Genomic DNA, 19,908 nt, shown 5'->3' on the forward strand with positions numbered 1-19,908 from the left:
ATCTCAACTGTGAAACATGATAGTAGCAACATTATGTTCTGGGGTTGTTTTGCTGCAGGCAGGACTGGTGCAATTCACAAAATAGACAGGATCAAGAGAAAAGAAGATTATGTGGCAATACTGAAGCAACATCTCAAGATATCAACTAAGAAGTTAAACTTGGGCGGAAATGAGTCTTCCAAATGGACAATGACTCGAAGCATACCGCCAAAATGGTAACAAAGTGGCTGAAGGATAAAAAAGTCAATGTTTTGGAGTGGACATCACAAAGCCCTGATCTCAATCCTATTGAAAATATATGGGCAAAGCTGAAAAGGCAGGTGCGAGCAAGGAGACCTACGAATCTGGATCAGTTATACCAGTTTTGTCTGGAGGAATGGGCCCAAATTATCACCAACTATTGTGAAAAGCTTGTGGAAGGACATCCCAAACGTTTGACCCAAGTCATTCAGCTTAAGGGCAATGGTACCAAACACTAATGAAATGTATGCAAACTTTTGCCTTTGCAGTAAGCAATAAAAATGCCTTAAAACTCTCTCTCTCTCTCATTATTCTGGTATTTGGCAAATAATAATTATGGTAATCCTAACTCACCTAAAGCTGGAAAGGTTTTTATATATATATATATATATATATATATATATATATATATATATATATATATATATATATATATAGTGTGATAGATTGGCTGCACACGGACATAGTCAAAGGTACACTGCCTCTTTAAATCTTTCACTGGTTTATTATATACAGTGCCTTGCGAAAGTATTCGGCTCCCTGGAACTTTTTAACCTTTTCCCACATATCATGCTTCCAACATTAAGATACCAAATGGAGTTTTTTTGGTGAAGAATCAACAAGTGGAACACAATTGTGAAGTTGAACAAAATTTATTGGTTATTTAAAATTTTTGTGGAAATTCAAAAACTGAAAAGTGGGGTGTGCAATATTATTCGGCCCTTTTACTTTCAGTGCAGCAAACTCACTCCAGAAGTTCATTGTGGATCTCTGAATGATCCAATGTTGTCCTAAATGCCTAATGATGATAAATATAATCCACCTGTGTTTAATCAAGTCTCCGTATAAATGCACCTGCTCTGTGATAGCCTCAGGGTTCTGTTTGAAGCACAGAGAGCATCATGAACACCAAGGAACACAACAGGCAGGTCTGTGATGCAGATACAAAGTATCAAGTTAAAGGGGCCGAAAAATACCCCACTTTTCAGTTTTTGAATTTCCACAAAAATTTAAAATAAACAATACATTTAATTCAACTTCACAATTGTGTTCCACTTGTTGTTGATTCTTCACCAAAAATTTAAATTTTGTATCTTTATGTTTGAAGCATGATATGTGGGAAAAGGTTGAAAAGTTCCAGGGGGCTGAATACTTTTGCAAGGCACTGTACATGCGACATAAACAAGTGCAAAGTGAAAAAATAAACACAGCTCTTCGAGCAAAACAGGACAACAAAACAAAATAGTATACAGTCACTGCAGCTGCAGGGATCTGCATGATCAGGATATACCAACCGGGTCTAGTACGGTTTAGCATAAACACTTCTGGAGCTGCCGGCTCCAGACACACTGAACACCAAATGACTCAAAAGGCTGTCTATTTATATAGGAATAAGATAACAAATCCGTCACCAACATCAAATACTACTATACAAGTTCCTGTGCAGTCAAATGGGTCCGCACCTGTATGTACAAGGGAGACCCCGCTAAAGAAAAACACATGAAAAACACAACAAAAAAAGATAAAAAGAAGGTGGCCCTCACCGTTCCTGTTGAAATACTTTTATTTTATCTGTTAAAAAACATGGAGCTGGGGTAAGCAGATGACGCTGTTTGCGCTTCAATGGGCCCTGAGTTGAGGAGGAAATGACTTAAGAGCCATTTAAACCTTGAGTCCCACATCTGATAGGTATCAATGGGAACAACCTCCTCTATTATCCTTTAAGAGCACCAGACCATTTAACCCTTCAAGCAATAAAAAAAAACAAACACCAAAACATACAATTATAAAAAGACAGTCATGTGCAACTTATCATTAACCCCTTCACCCCCGGAGCTTTTTTTGTTTTTCCGTTTTCGTTTTTCGCTCCCCTCCTTCTCAGAGGCATAACTTTTTTATTTTTCCATCAATATAGCCATATGAGGGCTTATTTTTTGCGGGACGAGATGTACTTTTAAACGATGCCATTGGTTTTACCATGCCGTGTAACAGAAAACGGGAGAAAAATTCCAAGTGCGATGAAATTGCAAAAAAAGTGCAATCTCACACTTGTTTTTTAATTGGCTTTTTTACTAGGTTCACCAAATGCTAAAACTAACCTGCCATTATGATTCTCCAGGTGATTACGAGTTCATAGACACCAAACATGTCTAGGTTCTCTTTTATCTAAGTGGTAAGAAAAAATTCCAAAATTTGCTAAAAAAAAATAAAAATAAAAAATTGCGCCATTTTCCGATACCTGTAGCGTTTCCAATTTTCGTGATCTGCGGTCGGATGAGGGCTTATTTTTTGTGTGCCGATCTGGCATTTTTAGTGATACCATTTTGGTGCAGATATGTTTTTTTGATCGCCCGTTATTGCATCTTAATGCAATGTCGCGGCGACCAAAAAAATGTAATTTTGGCGTTTTGATTTTTTTTATTGCTACGCCATTTAGCGATCAGGTTAATCCTTTGTTTTTATTGATAGATTGGGCGATTCTGAATGCGGCAATACCAAATATGTGTAGGTTTGATCTTTTTTTTATTGTTTTATTTTGATTGGGGCGAAAGGGGGGTGATTTGAACTTTTATATATTTTTTATTTTTTTATATTTTTAAACTCTTTTTTTTTTATTTTGGCATGCTTCAATAGCCTCCATATGAGGCTAGAAGCATGCACTACACGATCGGCTCTGCTACATAGAGGTGAAGCACAGATCACCTCTATGTAGCAGAAATGCAGGGTTGCTTTGAACACTGACCACAGGGTGGCGCTCAAAGCAATCGGCCATCAACAACCATAGAGGTCTCAAGGATTGTTATAGCAATGCACCGATGACCCCCGTTCATGTGACGGGGGTCAGCGGTGCGAGCACTTCCGGACGCGTGGCCGGGAGCGCTAGTTAAATGCCGCTGTCAGCGTTTGACGGCAGCATTTAACTAGTTAATGGGCGCGGGCGGATCGCGATTCCGCTCGCGCTCATTGCGCGCGCATGTCAGCTGTACAAAATAGTTGACATGTCGCGGCTTTGAGGTGGGCTCACCGCCGGAGCCCACCTCAAAGCAGGGGGATCTGCCAGCTGACGTACTAGTCCGTCAGCTGGCAGAAAGGGGTTAAAACCCATTGGACCTTGCGCTTTCGTGCACATGATCCATCTAGGTTCCCTCATGAAGAGTGATTTGGGCATGCTCCCACCCCGTGCTGGTGGCCTAACCCTTTCCAACCCAGCAAAGTGCATTCCCTCTGGGTTCCCTCCATGAACTTCTTTAATATGAGGAATCAAACGTCATGAGCATTTGCCTATGGTAACGGACTTAAAACGCTATCTGAACCTGACAAATAGCGGGCGAATCATTTTGCTGATGCCCTCACTATTTATTTGCATCTGAATGTTCTTTGTTAATACATTATTGAGTTCATTAGCACAAGTGCATAAAAAGTATTGCTTCAAAAATATATTAGTTGTTAGGCTATTTTTGAGTTTTTATTTTATCAGATTACATTTACAAAGTCATTTTTGCATTGTGTGTCTTTATCCCCTGGGATGTTTCCATTACATTTTCTTATTACAATAAAGTATGAACCCAACATAAGTGCACTATAAAAGATGCAAAACCACCCTGAGGCAAAGTTTACAGAGATCCTTCTTCAATAAGAGACTTTTGAAACAAAACTCTTTGCAAAGGAAGCCTGGCATCTAGTGGACAATTAGCTCATGTCATCTTAGTACCCTGAATTAAAAATTACTCTTTCCTTGAAGATGTGTCCATTCAAAACAAAAAATATTTTACCACATTTTACTGCAGTAATACGTTGTGATTTTTGCTCACGCAGTTTTTACATGTAAAACATAAAAAATGTAAAAAAGTTTTAAAAAGCTGTCTCTCATCTTTAAATAATGTCTTGACAAAGCAAGCAATTTGTCATAATTGTGTAGATTCAAATCGAGAAACGCAACATATAGAATTTTTTGATCAGCTTGCGTTTTGTAGCACATTAGATGGAAAAAAAACGATGGCCAAATAAATGGAAACAAGAGATAAGGGGGTAAGGGGGGATAGATAGTAGAACTTTCCCTTAAAATATAAAGTGTAAAAGCTCTATACCTGTTTTGAATGCCAGAGCACATTCACATGGGTAACGTACAAAATAGGAATGAAAATATCGAAAATATCAGAATCTAACATGTCTCTGTTCAGACCCTTCTATGACCCTGGTCTGTCCCTGCCTGAACACAGAGGCTGGCACCCTAAGATAATGGCTAGATGGCGGTTTAACCTCAATGTCCTTAGCAGTTCCTATGATCGCTAGAGTAGCAGTTTACCTAAGGAAAAAAGGAATCATACACAAACCTACTGCAACCCACACAAACTACAGCAAATGTAATTAATCCAATAAAGTCTATCACCAGCAGGAAACACCATAAGGGAAGGTATTTAAAGCTGAACACAAAAGGTGATAGGACAGACAGATTAAATGAAAATCAGTTGTTACTAGTGTTGAGCGATACATTCCGATATGCAAAGGTGTCGGTATCGGATTGGATCGGCCGATATCCAAAAAATATCGGATATCGTCGATACCCGATACCAATACATATCAATGGGACACAAAATATCGGAATGGTTCCCAGGGTCTGAAGGAGAGGAAACTCTCCTTCAGGCCCTGGGATCCATATTCATGTATAAAATAAAGAATAAAAAAAAAAAATTGATATACTCACCCCTCTGACGGCCCCGGCTCTCACCGGTCCAAGCGTCTGCCTCCGTTCCTAAGAATGCAGAGTGAAGGACCTTCGATGACGTCGCGGCTTGTGATTGGTCGCGTGACCGCTCATGTGACCGCTCACGCGACCAATCACAAGCCGCGACGTCATCGATGGTCCTTCACTCCCTGCATTCTTAGGAACGGAGGCACCGCTAAGAGCCATGGTCCGCCAGAGGGGTGAGTATATCAATATTTTTTATTTTTATTATTTATTTTTTTACATGAATATGGATCCCAGGGCCTGAAGGAGAGTTTCCTCTCCTCCAGACCCTGGGAACCATACGCACCGCACACTTCCGATTCCGATTTCCGATATCGCAAAAATATCGGAACTCGGTATCGGAATTCCGATACAGCAAATATCGGCCGATATCCGATATTTGTAGTATCGGAATGCTCAACACTACTTTTTACCCAAAACTGACAGAATCAAAGATAACTGAACTAAAACGACAATGACAACCTAATGTTACCAAAGTCTTTATCGTACATGTGAGTTAAAAATGCTCAATGTATCCCAGGATAAAATCTTTGAGGTGTGTGGTTCCCAAAATGGAGCCACTTGTGGGGGGTTTCCACAGTTTAGGCACATCAGGGGCTCTCCAAACGTGACATGGTGTCTGCTTTCGAGTCTAGACAATTTTGCATTCAAAAAGTCAAACGATGCTCCTTCCCTTCCGAACACTGCACCCAAACAGTGGATTTCCTGCACAAGTGGAGTATCAATGTACTCAGGAGAAATTGCACAAAAAAAACAAATTTTGTGGTCCATTTTCTTTTGTTACTCTTATGAAAATAAAAAAGTCTAAAAGATTCTAAAATGAGTCTAAAATGATTTTTTTTTTGTGAAAAAAGTTAAATGTTCATTTTTTCCTTCCACGTTGCTTCAGCTCTGAAAGGTTAATAAACCTTTTGAATGTGGTTTTGAACACCTAGAGGGGTGCAGTTTTTAGAATGGTGTTACTTTTGTTTTTTTCTGTCATATAGGTCCCTAAAAGTCAGTTCAAATGTGATGTGGTAAAAAAAATGGTTTGTAAATTTTGTTGGAAAAATGAGAAATTGATGGTCAACTTTTAACCTTTCTAACTTCCTAACAAAAAAATACATGTTTCCAAAATTGTGCTGATGTTAAGTAGACATGTGGAAAATGTTAATTATGAACAACTGTGTGTCAGATAACTCTCTGATTCAAGAGTACAAAAATTAAATGTTTGAAAATTGCTAAATTTCCATTTTTTTCATAAGTAAAGGCAAGTCATATCGAATTAATAAACACAAGTCATATCGAAAATATTTTACCACTATCATGAAGTACTGTATAATATGTCTCGAAAAAAAAATCTGAAAATCAGTGGGGTACGTTAAAGCTTTCCAGAGTTATTACCACATAAAATGACAGTGGTCAATTGTCACTGCGTAAACACTTTAGCGCCAACAACTGTCAGGGACAACTGAGCAGCATGAGAAGAGGTGCGGGGACCCATGTCATTGGTCCCCATACTCAGAGGGCTGGAATCGGACAGTCAATCTGACTGATCGATCACAGCAAGGTCATGCAGGAGGTGCTGAAACATCAAGACAAAATAATAAGAAAGAGGTATGCCAATAGCAGGGAACACCTTAACACCTTTGAGATGAAGACTGTTCACCTAAATGACAGGGCAAATTTTTACAATTCTGACCACTGTCACTTTATGAGGTTACAACTCTGGAAAGCTTCAACGTATCCCGGTGATTCTGACATTGTTTTCTCGTGACATATTGTACTTTATGATAGTGGTAATATTTCTTTGATATGACTTGCATTTATTTGGGAAAAAAATGGAAATTTGGCAAAAATGTGGAAAATGTCGCAATTTTCAAACTTTTAGTTTTTATGCCCTTAAATTAGAGAGTTATATCACACAAAATAGTTAATAAATACATTTCCCATATGTCTGATTTACAACAGCACTTTGTAATTCCCACAGTAAATATCGGCAGGCTCCGGCCACCTGCGGCTATTGTAATGTATGTCTGGCCTGCCGCTTTTCAATTGGCCTGCCCTCTCTATCTGTGTGATATATATTCTGTGTCCTGTGAGTAAAGTGTTGTCACACCGGAAATACGTGGAGAAGCAGTGATCTTTTATATGCACCCATGTAACCAAGGAATTCCAGCCAGCGTCCTTCATTCAGACTCCAGCCAAAACAGGGTGGACCTCCTGAACCACGGGGTGGTACTGAAAGAGGTACCCCAGCACGGTAGACCCCGTTACACTGGTGGCAGACAGCGGGATATGATACCCCGTCTACAGGAGGAAAGGAATGAATGGAAAACAACTACCAGAAATTAAAGAGGACTACATTAAAAGATCTGGGGGAAGCCCAAGGGTTAATCGCCAGCAACAAACAAAAGCGGATTTGATAGCAGCCATCATGGAACACGACAGTGCAGCACCCCCAATGTGAACGTGGAGGAGACTGAATTCCAGAGGGAGGTAAAGAACCGACTTGCATTCTTTGGCCCAAACCCTGCAGTAGAGATCATACGAGAGGTGATGGCTGATGTGCGTACTGATCTGAAGGAAAAGATGGCCGAGCGGACCAGGATAGAGCTAGCCAAGATGGAGATGGCAGAGCAGAGAGAGGAGAGTCAGCGAGCAGGGGGAGCTCTGGCCTCTGCCCAGGTACCTTCAACAGTAAGCCACAAAAAGATCCAGTATAATGCCTTCCGACAGTTGGGGGAGGCAGAGGAAGACATTGATGCTTTCTGCAGGACTTTGAGCGGCAGTGTGCCCTTCATCAAGTGAAGCCGGAGGAACGGGTTCGGATTCTGGCCAGCAAGCTGACAGGCCGGGCAGCGGACGCCTATCGCACGGTACCTGATGAGGACTGTATGGACTATGAGCGGATCAAAGAAGTGATCTTGGCCTGGTATGCGCTGACACCAGAGGCATACCTCCAAAAGTTCCACGGACTTATAAAACACGTAACCGATACCCACGCTGAATGGGCCTGTACAAGGTACATGGTACAAGGGAGCCAAGCAACCACTAAGGAGGATGTCCTCCAGCTCTTCTTGTTAGAATGATTCTTTAATGGACTAACCCCCGAGACGCAGGAATGGCTCTGGGACAGGCGGCGAACGACTCTTGAGGAGGCCGCTCGTCTGGCCGATGAACATCATGATGCCAGGAGGCCTCAGTTGTCCGGATCAAAGATGGTCACTAGGGGCCCGCCCATAGACCTGGAGGGCCCCAAACCACAGAAGATTGTAGGGGGACCAGCTAAAAACCCAGTCTGCCACAGTCACCCAGGGGAGTGATGCCACACCTGCCATCAGCTGGGCCACCTGCAAAGACAATGTCCCAACCAGACTCAGCATACCCAGTGGCCAAAGGCTGGAACAGCTACCTTCAGCCGGGCCGCTGTACACAGCTACCAAGGCGAAGCTGACCCGGCCTTGGGGGCTACGACTAACCAGGGTGTGGAAGAGATGGAGGAAGTGCTGCATGAAGTAGACCCCGTGCAGGCAGCCCGGGCAGATAATCGACAACAGCATCGACAGGTCGTGTGGGTTAATGGGAAACGTATGCAGGGACTAAGAGATTCCGGGGCAACTTTGACCCTTGTGAAGCCTCATCTCGTCCGGGACCAAGAGAAGACGGACCGAACAGTGGCAGTCCGTGTAGCAGGGGGAGCCATACATCGACTGCCCACTGCCAGGATTCACCTGAACTGGGGAGTTGGGGATGACCTTGTTGAGGTCGGCTTGATGGATTATTTGCCTGCAGACGTCTTGCTGGGAAATGACTTGGGGCCCATGTTGTCAGCCTTCTCGGTTGCGGAATCACACTCAGAGGAGGCCCAGGTAAGACATCCCAGCCCTACACGTATTCCCATAGCCAGACACATTTCTTGGGCCACCCCAGCTGAATTTAAGAGGGAGTTACTTGAGGATCCTTCATTGGAGGGATATCATGGGATGGCACAGGAGGGGAGAGGGTTACTGGAAGGGGAACAGTTTGTATGGAAGCAGGGACTCCTCTACCGGATCACAGAGCAGCACCACACAGGGACGAGCCCCACTATAAAACGACAGCTGGTAGTTCCCAAGAAGTATAGGCAGGAGTTACTGCAAATCTCTCATGACATACCCTTGGCCGGGCACTTCGGCATCAGTCGCACCAGGCATCGTCTGACCCAAAATTTCTTTTGGCCGGGGGTAACCTATGATGTTCATCAGTACTGCCAGACTTGTGACAGTTGCCAGCGCATTGGCAAGAGGGGAGATCGATGCAAGGCCAAATTACGCCCCCTCCCCATTGTGGAGGAACCCTTTAGCTGAGTAGCAGTTGATCTGATAGGGCCGTTAGCCAAACCCAGTCCATCAGGGAAGAGGTATATATTGACAGTGGTAGATTATGCCACACGGTATCCAGAGGCGGTTGCGTTACCTAACATTCTGTCAGAGACGGTGGTGGCTGCCCTGCTCCAGGTTTTCTCACGGGTTGGATTTCCCTGGGAGATTATCTCGGACCAGGGTACCCAGTTTACAGCAGAGGTGACCAACAAACTGTGGAAGCTGTGCGGTGTAAAGTCCATTAGAAGCGCCCCATACCACCCGCAAACCAATGGGTTGTGTGAACGCTTTAACAGGACGTTAAAACAACATATTGGGACTTTTACCAGGACCTAGAGGGACTGGGAGAAATTCTTGCCACACCTCCTGTTTGCCTATCGGGAGGTGCCCCAAGAATCCATGGGGTTCTCCCCGTTTGAACTGGTACATGGGAGGCGGGTAAGGGGACCCCTAGACTTAGTGCTAGAACACTGGGAAGGGGAGGGCATCATAGAAGGGGTACCTATTGTACCCTATGTGCTGGAATTCTGGGACTGCCTACAGGAGCTGACCCAGGCTGTACGTGGGAACATGCAGGTGGCCCAGCAGCGCCAGCCCATATGGTACGATCGGAGGGCCAGAGAACGCACCTTGGAAATAGGACAGAAGGTCCTGGTGTTAGAGCCCACTAGGCAGAACAAGTTCAAAGCTGCATGGCAGGGGCCCTACCAGGTAGTGGGGAAAATAGCCGACACCACCTATAATGTCGCCGATTGTGACGACCCCAGGGTTATCCGCATGTTCCAAGTGAATATGCTGAAGCCCTACCGGGAGTGCCCTGAATAGGTAGTGGCCATCTGTGCACCTGAAGCAGAGGATTTAGCTGGACTTCCCTTGCCTGATGTCTTAGGGGAAAGGACTCAGTCCAAAACATGGGAACAGGTACACTTGGGTGAAGACCTAGGTCCCCGGGAGACAGCAGGCGGAGGCGTTGTTGAGGCAGCGACAGAGGATGTTTTCGGGGAGACCAGGGTACACTCGCCTGGCACAACACAAGGTTGAGACCCAGGATCAGACCCCCCTGCGACAGCCCCCCTTCCGCGTCCAGGAGTCTGTACGAGAAGGGATGCGACAAGAGATACAAGAGATGTTGCGTTTAGGGGTCATTGAAGAGTCAGATAGTCCCTGGGCATCCCCCGTAGTTTTAGTGCCCAAGAAGGATGGGACTACATGGTTTTGTGTAGACTATCGTAAGCTCAATGAGAAAACAGTGACGGATGCGTATCCCATGCCGCGTGTGGATGAGTTGTTAGATCGGCTGGCGGGAGCAAAATATTTGACCACCATCGATCTATGCAAAGGCTACTGGCAGATTCCCCTTAGTCCTGATGCTATTCCCAAGTCGGCATTTGTCACCCTGTTCGGCTTATTCCAGTTTCGAGTTATGCCATTCGGGATGAAGAATGCCCCGGCGACCTTCCAGAGGCTGGCTGACTGGCTTCTGGATGGTCTCCAGGACTATGCTTGTGCCTACCTGGATGACATCGCCATCTACAGCGCGACATGGGAAGAGCATTTAAATCACCTAGAGACAGTATTGGACAGGATCCACAAGGCCGGAATCACCCTGAACCCAAACAAGTGTCACGTGGGCAAAGCAGAGGTTCAGTATTTAGGACATTGGGTGGGATGTGGGAAACAGCGACTAGAACCAGCCAAGATTGAGGCCATAGTTAAATGGCCCACCCCACGCACTAAAACCCAGGTCATGGCGTTTCTAGGGACAGCGGGGTATTACAGGAAATTTGTTCCCAATTACAGCAGCGTAGCCAAGCCCCTCACTGATCTGACGCGTAAGAATCAACCCTGCCAGGTAACCTGGACCCCAGAGTGTGAGGAAGCCTTCCGCCAGCTAAAGGACGCCCTCACCAATACCCCTGTATTGGCCACACCTGATCCAACTAAAGGTTTCCTTGTTCACACGGACGCTTCTATGTTTGGATTGGGGGCAGTACTGAGCCAAGACGGGCCGGACGGCCAGGAACACCCGGTAGCTTACCTGAGTCAGAAACTACTGCCTCGTGAAGTAAGCTATGCGGCCATCGAGAAGGCATGCCTGGCGGTAGTATGGGCACTCAAAAAGTTGCAACCATATTTGTATGGACAACATTTTTCCCTCCTAACGGACCATAATCCCCTAGTCTGGCTTAATCGGGTCTCCAGAGACAACGCCAGATTACTGCGGTGGAGTTTAGCCCTACAACCTCTGGACTTCACCATCCACTACAGACCCGGCAAACAAAACGGTAACGCCGATGGACTAAGTAGACAAATGGAACTTGTACCAACCCCATAAACTTCGGTCATCCCCAAACCGATCCGTTAAGGATCAGAGTGTGTATGCCGATCGCGTCGCTGAAAAGGGGAGCCGTGTTACGGAACCCCCCAACACCCAGAATATGTTGTGCAGTCATATGTATGTATAATAGGTTCCAAGTGAAATGCATCAGTCCACAGGCTGCACCCCTGGGCAGAGGGGACAAGATATTCTCCTTCTGACCTCTCCCACCTTTGTAATTCCCACAGTAAATATCGGCAGGCTCCGGCCACCTGCGGCTATTGTAATGTATGTCTGGCCTGCCGCTTTTCAATTGGCCTGCCCTCTCTATCTGTGTGTATTCTGTGTCCTGTGAGTAAAGTGTTGTCACACTGGAAATACGTGGAGAAGCAGTGATCTTTTATATGCGCCCATGTAACCAAGGAATTCCAGCCAGCGTGCTTCATTCAGACTCCAGCCAAAACAGAGTGGACCTCCTGAACCACGGGGTGGTACTGAAAGAGGTACCCCAGCACGGTAGACCCCGTTACAAGCACAATTTGGGAAGCATAATTTTTTTGTTAGGAAGTTATAAGAGTTAAAAGTTGACCAGCGATTTCTTATTTTTAAAACAAAATTTGCAAAACCATTTTTTTAGGGACCACTTCACACTTGAAGTGACTTTGCGGGGCCTATATGATAGAAAATGCCCAAACGTGACACCATTCTAAAAACTGCACCCCTCAAGGTACTAAAAACCACATTCAAAAAATGTATTAACCCTTCATATGCTTCACAGGAATTTTTGGAATGTTTAAAAAAAAATGAACGTTTAACTTTTCCAAAAAAAAATTACTTCAGATCCAATTTGTTTTATTTGTTTTACTAAGGGTAACAGGAGGAATTGGACCCCAAAAGTTGTTGTGCAATTTGTCCCGAGTACACCGATACCCCATATGTGGGGGTAAGCCAATGTTTGGGCGCACACAGCAGAGCTCAGAAGGGAAGAAGCGCCGTTTGACTTTTCAATGCAAAATTGGCTGGAATGGAGATCGGACGCCATGTTGCGTTTGGAGAGCCCCTAATGTGCCTAAACAGTGGAAACCCCCACAAGTGATACCATTTTGGAAAGTAGACCCCCTAAGGCACTTATCTAGATGTGTGGTGAGCACTTTGAACCCCCAAGTGCTTCACAGAAGTTTTATAATATAGAGTCGTAAAAATAAAAAATCACATTTTTTTCACAAACATGATCTTTTTGTCCCCAATTTTTTATTTTCCCAAGGGTAACAGGAGAAATTGGATCCCAAAAGTTGTTGTGCAATTTGTAATGAGTATGCTTATACCCCATATTTGGGGGTAAACCACTCTTTGGGCGCATGGAAGAGCTCGGAAGGGAAGGTGTGCTGTTTGAATTTTCAATGCAAAATTGGCTGGAATTGAGATTTCGCATTTGGAGAGCCCCTGATGTGCCTAAACAGTGGAAACCCCCCAATTCTAACTCCAACCCCAGCACACCCCTAATCCCAACCCTAACCCTAATTCCAACCCTAATCCCAACCCTAAATTTGGCCCTAACCCTAGCTTTAGCCCCAACCCTAACCCTAATTGGAAAACGGAAATAAATACATTTTTTAATTTTATTATTTTTCCCTAACTAAGGGGGTGATAAAGGGGGGTTTGATTTACTATTTATAGCGGGTTTGTATAGTGGGTTTTAATGTTTGGCAGCTGTCACACACTAAAAGACGCTTTTTATTGCAAAAAATAGTTTTTGCATTACCACATTTTGATAGCTATAATTTTTCCATATTTTGGCCCACTGAGTCATATGAGGTCTTAATTTTTTGCGGGACAAGTTTTTATTGGTATCATTTTTGGGCACATGACACTTTTCGATCGCTTTTTATTCCGATTTTTGGGAGGCAGAATGAACAAAAACCAGCAATTCCTGAATTTCTTTTGGGGGGAGCGTTTACACCGTTCCGCGTGTGGTAAAATTGATAAAGCAGTTTTATTCTTCGGGTCAGTACGATTACAGCGATACCTCATTTATATCATTTTTTAATGTTTTGGCGCTTTTACACAATAAAAACTATTTTATAAAAAAAATAATTATTTTGGCATCGCTTTATTCTGAGAGCTATAACCTTGTCGTTTTTATGCTCATGGAGCTGTATGGTGGCTTGTTTTTTGTGGGACAAGATGACATTTTCAGCGGTACTATTTTTATTTACATCCATATTTTTTATTGCGTTTTATTGCACTTTTTGTTCAGCGGTATGATGATAAAGCATTGTTTTTTGCCTCCTTTTTATTTATTTTTATGGTGTTCACTCAGGGGGTAAACTAGTGGGACAGTTTTGTAGAGCGGGTAATTACGGACGCGGCAATACCAAATATGTGTACTTTTATTGTTTGTTTTTTTATTTACATAAATGAATTTAGTGGAAAAATATTTATTTCATTTTTTTCTTTATTTGGGGATTTTTTGAAAAAAATATTTTTACACATTCTAATTTTTTTTTCTTTTTTACAACATTGTCCCAGGATGGGACATCACTATATTACATCAGATCGCTGATCTGACACTTTGCACAGCACAGGCTCTCGCAAGCTACCTCATTGCAGGACCCAGAAGGACCCTGTGGCAATCTTGGGGCTGGGGGTCTCCATGCAGACCATGAGAATAACGAGATCACATCGTGTTGTTGTGATGGAAGGGCGCAGGGAGCCCCCATCCCTGTGCGATGCCCCTCTATGTCACTGTCAGTACTGACAGCGGCATCAGAGGAGTTAATTGCCGGCGATCGGTTCTAGCAACGATCGTGGGCATTGCTGCAGGATGTCAGCTGTCACATGCAGCTGGCACCTGCACGCGATCACCACGGCGCTCACCGTGAGACCACGGTGATCGCGGCGCCGTACTAGCACTGCTGCTGGCACGAATGCAGTTCCCGCAGCGTACTAGTATGGCGCATGTCGCAAAGGGGTTAAAATAACAAATGTTTATCAATATATAAACAGTAAAAGGCAAACAACAAAAAACAGAAAATCACAAAAAAGGGAAGATTACATAGCAAAATTCCTAACTTGTTTACAATAAAGCCAATGTCAGACTCTCAAATACCTCCTATGGATAATACACCCTATCACTCAAGATCCCCACATATCTATAGTGTTAGGGTTGGCGGATTGCACTAAATAAATAGTAAAGTGCAATCACAACCCCGGGTCCACTGTGCAGAGATGATAAACTGCTGCTAGCGTGAACAATGATGGAACACACAGTGAACGATTGCTGGCACACACTGAGTTAAACGCCACTCAGCGTGAATAGCACATAAACTGTACTCACACGCAGAAACAAAACAGATGCACTGCAACTGAGCTGTCACTCGCACACAGAAATGGAACAGATGCTCGGCAACTGAGCTGTGTCACTCGCACACAGAAACGAAAGAGGTATGGCGCTAGATACAACCACTGTTAACCTCACAGGGGAACGTAGCCCGCAAACGGGGTAAAAGGCAAACAGTGGTCACACATATAGCAAGTGCACTCAACAAACTCCTCTCCGGAAGATCCGGAATTCTAATGGCTAGACGCCAGTCCTGAATCCACACAAACTCCTCTCCAGAGTACTGGAATTCTAACGGCTTTCAGACGACCCTGAGCACATGCTGGCAAAAACCATGCTGACTCAATGTCCGATACACACACAAAGCGTGAATGATACTAGCACGTCCGCGTGCAGCTCTGAGACCCTTTTAAATGTTCAGCTCATGTCCAGTCAGTCAGGACCTTGCTCGCGGACCAATCCTTAGCTGCCACATCACCAGAGTAGAGACTGACCACCAATGAGGCGCCGCCACATCACGAGCATGCTCACTAAGGTGATTTCTGGACTTAGCCTCCAGAGCATCCATTCGTCGCTGCCTACCGCTGGTTACCAATGCCTTGGCTTAAGAGCCAGCAGCAACCAGACGAACAGCATGAGCCTGAGCAATATGTTGGGACCGACGTCTATGCTCAGCAGCACCCTCAGCGGCTGAAGCTGAGTGGGAAACCGCTGATGCAGGCAAGGTTTGGGATCTCCCCTGTGCAGTGGGAGAATCCCGGCGCCTAACATATAGTGCCTAAATATAGACCTATAATAGACCAGCAAAAAAATGCCCAATAGCTATGAATTACTAAACTTGGAAACGTTATATACAACAATGGGGTGTCGCAGCTAAGAGAGGTAGTGGAGGAGGAAAAAAGCCCCAGGTGTATCGTCACCAATGTTATGGCTTCCTCAGGGGAAATGCAACTACATAGTCTGCCTTAGGCCGGTTTCACACGTCAGTGATTCCAGTAAGTGAGGTGTCAGTTTTCTCACGTACCGGAGACACTGACACACGTAGACACATTCAAATCAATGTGTCTCTGCACATGTCAGCGTGTTTTCGCGGACCGTGTGTCCACGTGCAAAACAAGGAGACATGTCAGTGTTCGTGGGAGCGCACGGATCACACGGACCCATTAAAGTCAATGAGTTCGTGTAAAACACGTACCGCACACGGATGCTGTCTGTGTGCAGTCCGTGTGCCGTGCAGGAGACAGCGCTACAGTAAGCGCTGTCCCCCCAGCATGGTGCTGAAGCCCCCATTCATTTGTTCTATCCAGCAGCATTCGCTGGAGAGAAGAAATGAAAAATCATTGTATTTTGCTTTTTTTGCGGTATAAAGATCTTTGTTCCCCCTCCTCCCACCCCCTGTGCGCCCCCCCCCCCCCCCGCTGGAAAGAAAATACTCACCCGGCTCCCTCGAAGCGTCCTCTCCGTGCCGCAGCTTCTCCTGTATGAGCGGTCACGTGGTGCCGCCCATTACTGTCATGAATATGCGGCTCCACCCCTATGGAATCACATTTTTTCCCCAAAAATGATCTTTTAGCAACAATTTTTTTTATCTTCACAAGTGTAAAAGGAGAAAATGGACCACTAAAGTTGTTGTGCAATTTCTCCTGAATACACGAATATCCCATATGTGTCACTTACACTGCAAAGTCCGCTACACTAACTAGCTAAAAAAAAAGAAAAAGTCCTGTGGCACAGTCTCTGATTAGCAGCGATACTGATCAAAGAGCTGCGCACACAGGAAGAGCATGAATGTTCTGCACGGGATGCCACGTACAGGAAAAAAAAGTGCAAAAAAGTGCACTAAAAATTTAATTGGAGGGGGGTACTGGAACAGGGATGGAGGGATGCCACCAAACACTGACGCCGGCTATGCTACCTGGTTACGTCTAAAATTACACTGTACTAACTACTATTTTTTTTCTAAAAAAAAGGACGTCGCTTAGACTGCAATGTCCGCTATGCTAACTAGCTAGAAAAAAAAGTCCTGTGGCCCAGTCTCTGATCAGCAACGATACTGATCTGAGCAATGCGGACACAGGAAGAGCACGAATGCTCTGCGCAGGATGCCGTGCACAGGAAAAAAAGCGCAAAAAAAGTGTGCAAAAAAATTAATTTGGAGGGTGGGGGAGGGGGAGGTACTGGAACAGGGATGGGGGATAGGAAAGGGGTGGGGGAGGTGCTGCTGCTGCTCTGATCACAGGCCTAACACAGCAGGCAGATGGCAGCAGAGACCACAAGCACAGAGCACGGAGCTCGAGCAGCACACAGCACAGGAGGGCCGGAGATTGCCGGGTTGATCACACTGGCCACCAATTGAATCTTTGACTCAGGTAACACAGAGGGGCTTGGACAACCGCTCTGCACGCCAAATCTGAGAAAGATGGCGTGCAGGGCGGTGATCGGTATTTTAAATTAACCCCTTTGGCGCTGATTGGCTAGAAGCTATTGTTCAGCCAATCAGCGCCATAAGGGTTAATCAAGTGAGGTGACGTGGCGATCGCCCCACCTACTGTGACGGCTGTGATTGGTGCGACGTCACACAGCACCAATCACAGCCTGTCACATGCTTTTTTTTAACTTTATTGTCATGTCGCTGTGATTGGCTGGTCAGACTTGACCAGCCAATCACAGCGATCGCTAATGCGGGGGGGAGGTGCAGCCCCCCGGGGCTACGTGCAGAGATGGTCTGATGTCACGGACAGCAGCCATCGGAACCCGATCACCACGCGATGCCACATGGTGACCGGAAAATGGTGGCACCGTACTAGTACTGCGGCTGGCAAAAATGCACGTCCCGCAGCACAGTACTAGTACGGTGCATGGCGCAAAGGGGTTAAAGTGTCAGTCATCATAAAAATGCGCAAGCACAGGTACTAGAGAAAACCTTGGATGGAGGCAAAAACCACATACACATACATCACTGCAGTAACAGAAAACAAATACGAGCTGTGGTATGGCAAGTGGCTATGTGGTTAATGGGCGGTATGTATCACAGAAGTGGGTGGCCCTGTGATGGAAACCTAGGCTTATTTTGCTCAGCAGATCTACTGCTGAGTGTTACTAAACATTGGGAAGGCTTCCAGGTGACTTGGAGAGATGGGTGGATCCAGTCACCTACATACCCCACCTTAGGGGGTGTGTCTGGATACCCAAGATGGAGTCTGTGTGTTTGTGCACGGGCAGTGCTCAGCGCTGGATAGGCTGTGTCAGAGAGTGGAGGCCTGTGGTATACCTCCAGAGAGGATGCCTCTGAGGATAAGCAGTATCCGGGAACCTGTGTGGTCATCACGGACATTTAACAGACACTAATCCGTGTTAGGCACACCAAGGCTCGGCAAGGACCGTGGGTACAGTAGAGCCGAATGGTTGCCGAACGGTTCACAGGGTGCTGCATTTTAGTCAAGCACCTTAAACTTAGTTTATGGTATGTATTAATAAAACAAAAGGACTGTTTAGCCCTGAGTTTCCCAGCACATGCCTCAAGGACCAGCCAAATGAGTACCACCCGTCCCCAGAGAGTGGAGAATCATCACAGTTGGTAATAGACTGTGGGCATTGGTCCAGGAGGTACTTGGGAAGGCTACAGTAGGTGTTTGCTGTGTATCGACGGGTCCACGAACTCCGGGCAGCTTGCTGTGGATCGGCCGGTCCACGAAATCTGCAGAGCAGAGCCTTGCGGAGCTGTGCAGAGCCTTGTGGAGCCATGAAGAGCTGTGCAGAGCCTTGCGGAGCCATGCAGGGAGGTGGGAGCCTTGCAGAACTTGTGGAGCCTCATTGTGCGGAGCCATGCAGAGCTTTACAGAGCAGTGTGGAGCCTCGCTGTGAGGAACTGTTGGGGCAGATAGACTGCCATGCACAGGCAGTGAGGGGCCTGAGAGGGCCGCGTGGGGGCACTCTGGTAGCTTTGCTGCTGGGTCAACAATTGTTAGAATCTGTTTAGTTTGTTACTATCCGCCATTTTCTTGTGGTGTTCTGGCTGCTGGTCTTTTCCCTCTGGTGCTGGGTTTGTCTTGGGTCAGGTGATTGTATCACTCTTTATTAACCAGCACCTGCCTCCCAGTCCTTGCTGGACAACAGTGTTAATCAGCTTGAGTTCTGACTTGGTGCTTTGCGTTGTCTTCTGTGTATGTTATTTGTGAAGTACTGGGACCTCAGGTTCTGCTAGTCTTAGTTTCCGTTTTCTGTTGGATTCTGCAGCCCTCTCTCTGTTTTCTATTAGGAGGTGACTCGTTTTTGTACCCAGTCCCTAGATCTTTTAGGGACCCCCTCCCCACTATCGATAGGTCTTCACTTGAGATTATCCTAGGATCGTCGGTGGGTCTATTCGCAAGCAATGGGTAGCCCATTCCATCATAGGGTATCAGCCTAGTCATAGCGCAGGGTCAGTTCCCCCCTTCTACCCTAGTCCTGTGTTCCAGTCCCGTAATGATATCGCTGCAACAGCACGAAGAAGCAAGCATCTGGCTGTAACTCGGCGGGGTTACGAAGATTAAAGCTTCGGGCTCTAATTCAGGGGGTTATGAAGCTTGTCAACACCCTCCTTGGAGGTTTTGCTGTGGCTTGGAGGAGCGTGCCAGGAGAATGTGTGACCGCAGCAGGAGCTGTGCAAAATGCCGGGTGTGGATCGGTGTGCAGTGACGGGAGGCCCAACAACAGCAGTGAGAGGCAAAGCAGCCATGTGGGAAGTGGCTTGCAGTGATGCTCTTAAGAGTGACTGGACTTCTAGATTCAAAGAGCTCAGTGAGCCTGGTGAGTGCCACACTCCTGTTCCATCTGATTCCCAGTAGGAAGATGGAAGTCCACTGGATCCATGGGGTCGCTAGGGACTACCCAGTGTCCAGGGTGATCATTGAGACGCCCATGATTATTAAAAGCTATG

This window comes from Ranitomeya variabilis, chromosome 1 (genome assembly GCF_051348905.1).
Source record: "Ranitomeya variabilis isolate aRanVar5 chromosome 1, aRanVar5.hap1, whole genome shotgun sequence".
NCBI lineage: Eukaryota > Metazoa > Chordata > Amphibia > Anura > Dendrobatidae > Ranitomeya > Ranitomeya variabilis.